Below are 13,541 nucleotides of genomic sequence, written 5' to 3'. Positions count from 1 at the left end.
AGAATGAAACATGAAAATTAAGCATTTTCAGAATGCATGCACAGAAAATCGTATTGATTTAAACACAACTCTTGTTTTAAGCAATCGTTCTCACCCCTGGGTCATTTTGTTTAGCGTTATATGCATACAAATAATTAATAACATAAAGTAACAAAGATCCGAAAGTGAAAATTTCGTTTTTAAATATGACAATTGTTTTTCTTTCATCTCTTAATTACTTAATCGATTTCAGTCAGCGATGTCTGAAAGTAAAGGTGAGAAAATTGCATATTTCAGGGTATTTAGTATACTAATACAAACGTAAGTAGTTGGTACATTATATATTCTGTATTCGGAATATTATGTGTATATTCAACGCTACAATAAATTATTTTGTTGATCATGAATATATCACTCATATGAGCATCTATGTGAGATTAACAAATACTTCTGTTCATGAGTACAATATAATGCAAAAATAATGCCCATGTTGGTGTAATGTGCACAAAAAATCTGAAAAAATAAATAAAAAAACATAAATTGTGTTACTGTATTAACATAGACTGTGTTGTGCCATTATAAAGATGTTGGAAACCTAAGTGCGATTATTGTATATTTTTAAGTAATGTATATTGTATGGATAATAGCTGATAATGACACATGTTGTGTTGTATATTTTAAAATATTGTATACATTATTTATATGTATAGAAACAAGAGCTTGTATATAGAACGAATTTATCAAATAGAGTTTTATATAGAAAGAATACTGCAATGTAATGTGGATATGGCATAAATATGCATGTTTCTAAAATGTAAAATTACATATATAAATATGAATGGGGCAAAACAAAAGATCAGAAGTTAATTTTTAACTTTCAACTTTTATTATTGCCAATACATTTTCACTTAACGGCTCTGGTATGAGCGTTTGGACAGTATTTTCTGTGGGACATGAGAGCACATCAGACATATCGAATTGCATTCTGAATACGAAGAATGTCCATCTGATATCAAATAATTTTGATTTTTTAATTGTAATTGTTTCTTGTAAAATCTTAATTGAGGGTTTTAATGACGTCAATGACAAACACTGTAAACTAATAAGGCTCTCTCTTATACATTGATATAAATGGTATGCTAGCCTGCTGTTTGATTCTTGAACTCGTGATAATTTATTAAGTACTAAAATTGGTGTAAAATTCTTCTGAATTGTCAAATATTACAGACATTTAATTCTCAAACTTTGGTAATCCCCTAGTAATGTTATTACGAGTATAAAGGTCTCGTCTGACATTCTCAATTTAGTCTCATAATATAATTGGGGAAAAATGAATTAACAATAACTTAGATGTATTTATGTTACATTAATATTTAAAGACTGAATCCATCACATGAATGCGACGTTTAGTCGTACCCGTTGATTTATATGCAAGCTGAAAGGTACAAATGGAAAACGTCCAATTGTTGTCTTGAAAAGACACCCTAATCACTTTCTCTGTGAATATTAGCCAATACTTGATCATAGAGGAAAATATTCTGTTTAGGTAATGTCTTTACATATCATTATCCATCTTAATAAATGGAAATCCCAGTGTAAATAATAATAATAATAAGAGAGTATATAAGATACATATATACTACAATGTATATGATATAAATATGATATGATTTTGGATTTTGCACCTTTCATATTACTATTTGTTTTCAAAAGTAAATGAATATAAATTTAAGTATTAGAGAACCACTTGTTTGAAAATCAGTTTCCAGCCTGAATTAAATCCAACAGAACCCAATAGGATTTAAGCTTTACTTGTCAATTATGTCACTTATTTTAAATATTATATCTAAATATGGGCAAACAAAATCAGAAGTAATAATGATACAATAATTTATAATAATAACGATTATTACAAAAACATAAGATTTCATCCTCAAGGGTATAGATTTGAAGCTATTTATTTGTTCATTTATGATAAATTAAAGAAGTATTATCCATATCGTATAAGCAAATACATATTTTTAAGTTAAATGCAATGAACTTATAATGATGTAAACATAAAATATAATTTACAGTGGAAATAATAAAATGTGTCTTGTGTCTGTTTCGTTTATATTTTCCTGACAAAACTATATAGCACTACTAAAATGGCGGACGGTCTGTGGCTAGTAAATTTTCTGGCTTGCCAGGAAGACGTTTACTATCAAATATTCTACTTTGTACCACCAGCTCCATGTCATCATCATCAGTCGGCTGCGGAGCAGGCGACTACAACCTTTCTCCAACTAATGCGATCTTGGGCAAGCGAAACAGCATCCCTTCAGTATCTCCCAGGAGGTGCTGGACATGCTGTAAGTACGGTGTGCGCGGCCGTCCCGGTTTCCTCTTCTCATGTAGTGGAATATAAAGCGCATGTTCTTTCACAGGCTCGCCATCTTCAGGACGCAGTATATGGCCGAGAAATTTGAGTTGATGAATCTTGACTCTGGCAACCAGTGGAGTGGTGTTGGTCAGGTTGTAGATGGTTTCATTTGGAATCCGATCCACACGCTTGATGTTTAACATGACTCTGTAGCCTTGGTAATTACCCATGACTCGCACCCGTACAGAAAGACAGCAACACACGTTGTCTGAAACAGCTTGATTTTGGTTTCGATTGGCAAGGACGAGCTTCTCCAAAGGCGTTCCAGTTTCCAGAAAGCTGCCCAGGCTAGTGCTTTTCTTCTTTTTAGGTCTCCAACACTAGAGCCTATCTTGGAACCCAAATACTTGAAGTCTGTGACATGGTTGATGGTACTACCATAGACTTCAAGTGCTGGTTGAGCGTTATAGTTTGCAGTCATATATTCTGTCTTAGGTGCGCTGATGACAAGGCCTAGATCTGCTGCTGCAGTTGCAGTCCTAGTGAGCTGTGACTGGGCGCGGTCTATGAAAGATTCCAGCAGGGCAATATCATTAGCAAAATCCAGGTCATTCAGCATCTTGGCAGGATACATGCTTGACCGACGTGGGTAGGTAACAATTCCAGCGTCAATTCCAGAAGTTGATTTCATCAGAAGGTAGTCTACCAAGATAATGAACAGGAATGGTGCCAACACAACACCCTGAAGCACTCCAGTTGTTACTTGGAAAGGCTCTGAGAGACTCAGTGCCATCTACCATAACGGCACTATTGGAGTCTTTGTAGAGCACCTGGATGGCATTGACCACAACCTTTGGTATTCCATAATGCCGCAGCACTGAAAACATGAAGGACCTGTTGATGGAGTCGAAGGCTTTTTTGAAGTCCACAAAAGTGACTGTTAAGGGAAGTTGGTACTCCTTGAAGCCTTCCATGATCCTCCTCAAAATGTGTATTTGCTGAGCACAGCTGCGACCCGATCTAAAGTCAGCCTGGTTGCTTCTCAGTAAAGGATCAATGTGGGGTCGGATCCTGTTCAGAAGGATCTTGTTGTACACTTTTGCGGCAATGGACATAAGCGAAATACCACGGTAGTTTGTCATGAGAGAGAGGTCACCTTTCTTTGGTAGAGGAATGATTACATTCGTTACCCATTGACGTGGTGGTGTCAGCGTTGAGAATACTTCCATACAGAATTCGAGAATCATATCAATCATGCTATCCCCTCCTCCCTGATGTCCATGTATGACCGATTTACTATATAATAGTTGTTATGGTTATTTAATTATCATTCTATTTTATTGATTAATGTGAACAAATAACGTCTGGAAGACATGAGAATAATTATCATCTACGGACTTGGCTTTGACGGAAGTTGGACTTGACTACTAAGCATGCCGGGAAGGATACTGACCTATGTCAATTTAGGTTATAGAGATGAGGTATTACTTGTGACTTTTGTGACTTCTTCTAGTCACAATTCCCGGTAAGAGGTTCCCTGTACACATACTCTTCACTTTTTTGCGTTGGAAAATAAACCACGTGAACATGTAACCTTTTTATGGGACACCCTGTATATGAACTGCAAAAGCACACTAAAAAGGGTCACACTAATTTGCAATGATCTTATTTAAATTGTTTTCTTGTTTATAACTAAACTACCTTTGTGAATTTTTTGGATTAAAAGTGTAACCAAATCGCGCAATGGGCTATTCCAATTGAAATCCACACTACCCCTGTGGAAGATTTTGGAAATATCTTACACAGGAGGGGAAGACTGTAGCTAAATCTTCCACAGGGGTAATGTGGATTTTAAATGGAATAGCCCAATACGGTTCATTAATTTCGAGTTCGAGTAACTGTAATTATCCGCACGCTGTAATTGCAGCCACAGAATTAATGTGAAATGGTCTTTTTGTGCCACCATGTTTCGATAGAGTGACCGAGGGACTCAGGCTAGGCGGTATGGAAGGTAATTAAATCATATTTGACGAATATTGCTATTAGGATCAAAATAAAAAAAATATAACAATAGGTGAATGTTGTATGACTTGTATCATTTTAGTTAATACGATGCAAATTTAAAAAAAAAAATTACATGCAACATTAATGAGGTCCAAAACCCAAACATAAGGCTATTTTATATTTATGTTTCATACACGTATTGTCACTTAAAAATACAGAGCGGAGATGAAAATCATAATTATTTCACAATCATTTTCCATTTTATACATTTTTTATTTCACTTGATTGGACTGGAACTAAGTCTTACGTAGCAGTAGTATAAGTTTTCAAAAAAATTGATTATTGTTTAAAAAAACACAATTTGTACCAGTACCAAAACAGAGGCGCCAACGTTTAAAAAGCAACAACTTGGTATCATTTATTAAAGTCATACCAACACTACGAAAACGGTTTGAATAATTTAACATCCTCAAAATGGCCCTTATTACACATTACATCAATATGATGCTTAAATGGTTATTCCCACACTTTACATATTCAACTAAAACTAAATGATAAATATTTAAAAGCAGGCTGTTTACTAATATGCAATTATTAAACATTTCTGACAATATTTTGTACATGACGACGGCTATATATAACAGATTTGTAGACGAAGTAAACAAACGGAAAATGTATTATTAATAAAATAATTGTGTTCAAATCTCACTGTCTGTTTTTATATAGCTGCAAATACTTGCAGCAGATTAAAGCTTTTTTAAGCTTTTAATGTCAACGTTTGAAGGTACGTGTATGATACGATTTGCCAATACATTTTAAGAAGTCAGTGTTAATGCAATTATGAGAAATAAACAATGAATTTCCATTTAACACATCACTAAATAGGGATCATCTAAAATTTTATTATTCTTAAATATCCATCTGCTTTGATAGGGACTAACGGTTTCACTATTTGTGACTCTAAAATTATATTCATAAACATACGCCTTAAGGGATCTAGAATGAGCGTTTATGGCGTTTCGACAGTATTTTTTGTGGGACATGAGAGCACCTCAGACGTATCGAATTGCATTGTGAATACGAAGCATGTCTTTCTGATATCAAATAATTTTCATTTTTGAAATTACGATATAATACAAATTTTATGACAAATTATAAAAATTGATATTTTTCAAATTTTTGATATATAACAGTCCTCGAAATAAATTTTATAAATCTAATGATATATTCTTAAAGTGTATGTAGCTGGGAGGAAAAGCCGATGGTCAATTGAAAATGTTGACCTTTTGTATTGAAGATATGGATTTTTTCCCCAAAAGACTTATTTTGTTTTTGGTGTTTTGGGAAAAAAATCCATATCTTCAATACGAAAGGTCAAAATTTTCAATTGATCGTCGGCTTTTCATCCCACCTACATACACCTTAAGTATAAATCATCAGATTTATTAAGTTTACTGCAAGTACTGTTAAATATCAAAAATATCAATTTTTAATGATTTGCCATAAAATGTGTATTACATTGCGAATTTCAAAAAATCAAAATTGTTTGATATTAGAAGGACATTCTTCGTATTCAGAATGCAATTCGATATGTCTGATGTGCTCTAATGTCCCACAATAAATACTGTCCAAACGTTCATACCCCTTCCCTTAATATAACTTTCATTAACAGGGCCAAGTTTTAAAAAAGGGTGAAAAGCCAAAGACGTATTTTTTTTAATACTTTGGTGCCTCTTTTACCATTTAAGTATCATGTAATTTCTTAATAATACTTAAATTTTACAAACCTTACTTTGGCTTATGTTCAACGTATTATTTGAATGACCATTTGTACTGTATGTAAAATATCCCATATGGCTGCTCGTTTACTTTGCAAAATGAACTGTACACACAACTTAAATGCGAGATTGATTTTATGAGCAATTATACCGGGTAACATTAGTTTCTTTAATTTCAAATGTTGGCGCTTATCAATACAATAATTATTTATGACCGTGTTAATAGGGATTTATACTCGTTTGATATTAAAATGTGAAGAGTTGAGTAAATGAGAATACGCTCTATGCCATCTGGACCTGTTTAAAAAGAATTTTGTTTAACTCTTCCGGAGTACGGAGTCACGTAGCACATGTAGTAGTAATATTCCATTATGTTGCAGTTATATATCCCGGTATAGCATTCATATCTACATACTAAAAAAGTATGATGTTTTGCATAACTTTTATTTTGCATAAAGAAACACCGCGCGATGTGTGTTATAAGGGTGCATACCATCAAATTACTGTCCCTCATCATTTATTAGACATTAGGATAATCATCCCTGAAAACAGAAACATACAGTCATGCAGCGTACACTTAAGTGTGAAACATGTGTTTGAACCTGACGTATACTAGTCTCAGGTTTGACCAAGAACACTAATTTATGCAGGATACACCCCATGCAGCCTATGCCTATATACGGTAGGTCTGACCAAACACGGAGAAGCTGAAGGTCACTCTGTTATTTATCTTCTACCTGACCAGCATGCAAATCCCTCAGAATTTAGACAACAGGCAGGTCAAGGCCGTGTAGGCCCTATGTGTTGTTCGGTATCGGCCGCTTTAGGGGCAGAATGGATACATACGGTCACTGTTCTAATATTCTCTACTTTCAAAGAATAATTGATATTATATGTAGCATAATACTTTAGGATTGTGGAGACAGATACAGATATTGCAAATTCATTTGTTACATACACAGTCCGCTATATTTTGCCTTTTAAAATATAAGTTACCAATCATTGTGACATGCGCCCTTATTCACAAACACGAACTGCACGGGGTTTCCCAGCAAAACTTGTATTTTTCATAGTGGCCGTAAAGTATGATATTTTGCATATGCAAAACTACATACTTTTGGAAAGTATGTAATGTTGCATATGCAAAACTACATACTTTTGGAAAGTATGTAATTTTGCATATGCAAAACTACATACTTTTGGAAAGTATGTAATTTTGCATATGCAAAATATCATATTTTGCAGAGGTATGTGGTTTTGCACGCAGCACCGGGGGTTATAGTCACTTCATATATTTGGGTATAAGCCATACGTCTTCAGGTATTGCTGCAAACTTGTAACTTACTCACAAAATGGCAATTGGTTACTGCAAGGGTTCTTGAAATAAAAGAATTTCGGAATTATATAAATTTTGGACACTTTGGAATTCATCAAAATCTTCAATTGATAACAATAATAAATGCTAAATTTAAAACAATATGAATAAAAATAGTATGATCTTGCGGTAATGTTTTTGTTTCAGTTTTCTTTGCTTCGTTTTGTTTCCTTTCCTTTGCTTTGATGTGCTTTGCTTTGCTTTGCTTCATATTCCAATGCCCTTGCTATCTGTGATGGTTGGGCGATATATAATTATTTACCTGCATTGTTGGTGACGTTTTTACGTCATTTGGTGTATAGCATGTTGCACATCGTCATCATCCCTATATCTTCATGTCAAAAATTGCCGTGATAGTACAGCGAATCCTCTCGTTTTTCAACAGCTACGCGTGGCGATTTTCGAGATAGGCCGAGCGACTCAGGCTATACCATGACTATCATATGAGATAAAACAGCTTTTCTGTATTCTACACATTATTACGATTTGTGCATGCTCTAGTACCCCATATGATGTTTCTATTACAAGAAAAATCGATTTGTTTTCAGGTAAAACAAGGTTTTGTTTCCAGTACACTAACTCGAAAAGCAATACACTAATTAGCGGGTCCTTGCAGCTTGCTGTGGATATCTTTTACTGCATTTTATAAGTAAAGATTTTGAAATCCAAAGTAAAAATTGTGATATATTTAATTTTGCGGTGGCGAGCGAGATCGATCGCTCGCCTCAAACGGCATGGCCTGGAACTAGCTCAAGTAGATCTACATATTGCTCAAATAGTGCCACCCCTGGGTACCACAAGTAAACGAAAAACTAATTGACCAATTGCGGAATGCCAACTTATCATCTAGATTACGCATGTCACTCCAATTAAAGGCAAAGATTTATTGTCCAATCACGGAATGACAACTTTTGTTACGTATTTAGTAATCATTATTTATATGACGTATATATGGCAACACATTGAAACGCAAAAACTTATTGACCAATTACGAATTGCCAACTAGTCTTAATCATTTATTAATGATTAGCTACAGAAACATATGCCTAAAATCATTTAATAACCAGAATTTTTGTACTTTCTATCCACAACTGAAATAGTTTGGGCAAAATCAGAACGCAACTTGGAGTATCGTAGGGAATTGGTGAGTATTATTATTGTCTTGTTTTATTTTCGTAATTTCGTTGCACAAAAAATCGATTGCTATAACATTTCGGTAGAATTTTATATACTAGGGTACATACTGCCAAATATCAGCAACCATGGTAACACCGGAGCATGTTTCTCAAACAAGCAGTAGATATTTACAACATCCCTACTTATTTGCTATTTCCTACTTTTGTAGGTTTGGATTATATCAAAACAGTGGTATTTATGTGCTCAATTTCTCATGAATTACAGTCAATATTCAGCATTAATCACTCCAATGAACAATATCGAAAGGGTGTGCCGAAAAACACTTTTGTGTTCTGATCGCCTTGGATCTCACGGAGAATGTTACTGGGGTACCATTGTGCCGAAATATCGGTAACACCGATGCAGTGTTTCGCACAAGCAGTAGATCTTTACCATGTTTACCAACTCCATACATGTACTTACTTGCTATTTCCCACTTTTTAACTCTATAGAAGTCAGTCATGTAGGAACAACCTGGGAAACGTAGGTATTATGATGACATCCTAACCAATAATAAACACATTGGGTAATTTTGTTTGGACTCTATAGAACATTACTAGATAGCAATTGGTCTCAAATTGGTTATTATTATTATAGTTATGCAGTCAAACATTTATGGTATTTGAGTTGCCAATTTAAGATAAGGGCTTGTATTATCGTGCATTTTACTTGTTTTACTCTGCTCTGTCAAAATTCAAAATTTTGGTTTTGTTGCATATATGAACTATAGCATTGCCAAAAGTAAATGACATGTAATTTTCAGGCAGTCATGTTTGGACTAGTGGTCAAAATGTCCTTGAAAATTGCCACGTGACCTTTTTTTACTTTATGTGCTTTTGCAGTTCATATATGCAAAACTAACAAAACTATGAAAATTGTGAATTGAGTAACACTGTCTCTACCACGTAATTTAGCAACTCTTACACCATATATATTTACCTACATACGAGGGGGTATCAAAAAGTTTTAGAAATCGCCCAGAAGTGAAAGAGCTATATCAATGAAATTTTGTCAGTGCAATCACTGGTCCTTATGTACACTATGGTGCAAAAATGGTCTCATAAGTATGTTTACTTTTTTACAGGCGACGCTAGATGCTAATAACCTGCTGCCACAGTTACTGCGCATAAACTGCAAGATTGAGAAAATTGAGGCAAGCAGCGTTGTTAAGATCCTGGATTTGAAGGGTTGCAGTGCCTAGAAAATCGATGATAAAATGAAAGTTATCTTCGGTGGTGATTGTGATATTGTCACTGTTGCTTTTTGGAAAATGAATTTTTATTTCATCACAGATTTTTTGGGCACTGTAACCCTTAAAATGGAACTTAATCATGCTACATGCCTCAATTTTCTCCATTTTGCTGGTTATGCGGTTATATAGGCAGGTACTGACATCTAGCGCCTGTAAAAAAAGTAAACATTCTTATGAGACCATTTTTGCATCAGAGTGTACACAAGGACCAGTGATTGCCCTGACGAAATTTCATTGATATAGCTCTTTCACTTCTGGGCGATTTCTAAAACTTTTTGATACCCCCTCGTATATGTCTGCAGCGAACAGTAATTGTAACCAACTGGAGACTACTTTTAAGTAATCAACTTGATAATACTACCTGATAATACCTGATAAATATGCCCAGATATCACTGAAATTTCAGCACAATAGTAGTTTGAATCCTAGTAAAATTCTCCGATATCTTCCGAGAAAAATAGCGTTTTTCGTCACACCCTAATGAACAATGATGGAGGTCGCAGGTACGCGGATTATCCCTTGCCTTAAGGGCTGGGGTAGCGACGTTGGTCAGGGTAGCCCCTGTCGAAAAGTAAAGATGACCTACACTCATTATCATGTGTGATAACTACCATGGGTCAATACATGCCATGTATACTCTTTTTTACTAACTTTTATATCTGGTCAGATTTTTGGGGCAAATTAGTGAAAAAGCGGTTTTTGCACATTTTTCATTAAAGAGAAATGTCAGAAACAATCGCTGTTGGACAGTTGTTATACATACATACACACAAAATTTCAGTATGGTTTTAGCATCTGCGAATTTTCCATTTAAATATTACAGTTGAATTTGTCTTCCCATTTTAGTGTTTTCTGTCGGTTTTATGTATGTACTCGCATTAAGAATCATTTTTCACAATGGCATGCTCAAAATTTTGTTTTCACCGTCGGCATTTCGTGCAAACATTATGCACATTACAACCGAATTTTATTCAAGTCACTCTCCGTGTATATTTTGGTTGCTACCGAAGTTTGCAAGTGATAAAAACAACTGGTACAAGGGACAACTTGGACTTATTTAGTTCTTCGTAAATCTTCTTCGTAATTATTTGGGTGACAAATGTCGGTTTTGGGGTCCATTTGGTAATTCACATTTTCTTACTCACCGTGCTGCACCTATGAAACTTGACGCACATTTCTTCTTCTTTAGCATACTGCCATAACGTCCCATTTTGGAACTAATCTTTATTGAAAATTACCAAACATTTCCTTTGAATTTGCACGATTTCGGCACGCCATCCATTTTAATAGCTGACTAGCCTGAGTCCCTCGGCCCGACCTCGAAACAATTCAAAAACACCTGCAAGCACAACCCGATGACCATGCGTAAGCAGTTGAAGGACTGGTGGATCAAACCTAAACAGCTGATCATGTACCTGACCGGTCACATGCTTGGTCAGCTGATCCAATTTGCAATTTAGTCTCGTAGTCTCATATACACTGTTTGTACCCGTACAAATCAACTGAAGAAAAAGTGCATTGTAAAATCGAATGTCTGTGTGAAATTTATATACTGTAACGAGGTTGGATCAGCTGTTGGTTTGTTTACTTCTGCTCCGATCAGATATCAGATGAGATGTTCGTTCAGTGAAAATTATAAACTTCTATGCAGTATGTCATCATGATGTGAAGTGACATGATATTTTACCTTTTTGAACCTAGTATAAACCACGTCACGGCACGGCATGCATGTTGTTATATTGTAAGCTTTCTAAAATTAGTAAACTGCAACTTCCTGGTTTTGTAATTGTATATCGATTCAGACATGGGCATGACTCATTTCACATGCCCTGTATAGTGTATTGATATTGCATGAGTGTCAACATTTTGCAACAAACAAGGCTTCACAGTTAAAGCCATATTATAACATTTTCATACAAAATAGATTAGCATTTCTTGGCCATAAAATGTTACTTTTACTGTCAGATATGTGGCCATCCACCACGAAGTGCCACGGCTCTAGATCATGTTCTGTTTATTGCAGATTTTGAAAGAATTCACTTTCAGCTTTAAAATGACACCTCAACCAGCTTCATCTGACATCTGGAAGTGATGTTATGGTTCATCAAAGGTCAAATTCCTACTATATTTTACATAGAAATCCATATACTGTTTTTGATTGTATCTCAAAATGGAAAATGCTGACTTTACGACCAGTTTGTGGTGGATGGGCACATATATCCCTTTTATTTTTGATCCGAACAACTCACGACAAAGCAAAGAAAATTTAAATTTACTTCCAGCGATATGTCACCAATACGTTCCACTGCTCGGTCATGTTATGGTACGACCCTTTGTGTAGATCACCATCCCGAACACCGTGTACGTACTATGTGTAATGACCATCGTGTATGCGTTCGACTAATAATTCCATCGTAATAATAAAATACGCCGCTTCCATCGTTTTATTCAAAATCTTGGATTTTTGACAAAACTACACAGCACCTAGAGTCTTGATTTTTGCAGGGTATATTGGTTTAAGGGGTACTACACCCTGGCCAATTTTGTGCCTATTTTTGCATTTTTCTCAAAAATAATAGCGCATTGGTGAGAAGTAAGATGTATATTATAGGGGCAAGGACTACAACTACTGCACTGAAAATTCAGCAACTCAAGACAAGTAGTTATTGATTTATTGATCAAATATTGGTTTTCCCTCATTTTTGACTGTAACTCCACAACTGTTGTCTGTGCAGAAATAAAATTTACAGTGCAATAGTTGTACTCCTTGCCCCTATAATATACATATCTTACTTGTCACCAATGCGCTTATAATTTTTGAGAAAAATGCAAAAAATAGGCACAAAATTGGGCAGGTGTAGTACCCTTAATAAAGTACAATATAATCGTGTAAAAAACAAATTTTAAAAAAATCAGCGAGGCGTCATTCTCAGTAAATGTTATAATATGTCTTTAAAGGAGGATTTCGTGATCCTAGCATTTGACATTTTTCAGTATATATCCACAAAAAAAATTCAGTTGATTCGGATTTATTTGCGAGTTATGCATGATTATGTGAATTACACTGTTCCATAGGCCACTGTTGTAATTTCGTTCTGGTATACCAGATGGAAAATCAAATGTGACGATATTTTTGTTAAACTAATTAATCTGCCAGAAATTTTTGGTACATAAACATTATGTAGCCAGAGGTTTCAGTGGTTTAAAAATCTCAACTTTTTTGGAAACAAGTGGGGGCCGGGATGAGGCTGTGGATCACGACATGCCCTTAAACAATTAGATGCACCATCTGCATTGGTCATCCACCATTCATGTTCGCAATATCAATATAGGCCTATAGGACACATGGATGTGGGACGGGATCTCAGCATGTTGTCATTGGCAACTCCATGTCTGAGCCATGCGCACTTCAATTCGGCCTACCACAGGGATCGGTGTTGGGGCCGCAGTGGTTTATGATCTTTGCTCATCCATTTGCTGACATAGTCAGAAGGCACTATCTGCAATTTTATCTTTACGCAGATAACACTCAAGATTTATTTTGCCTACAAACCATGTGATTCTTCTAAAAGTATTTCTCAATTTTTAAGCTGGCATTGAGGAAATCAGACTGTG

The sequence above is a fragment of the Amphiura filiformis genome, chromosome 2 (genome assembly GCF_039555335.1).
Source record: "Amphiura filiformis chromosome 2, Afil_fr2py, whole genome shotgun sequence".
In the NCBI taxonomy this organism is placed as follows: domain Eukaryota; kingdom Metazoa; phylum Echinodermata; class Ophiuroidea; order Amphilepidida; family Amphiuridae; genus Amphiura; species Amphiura filiformis.
The sequence above is the reverse complement of the archived record's forward strand: the minus strand, read 5'-3'. Positions refer to the sequence as shown.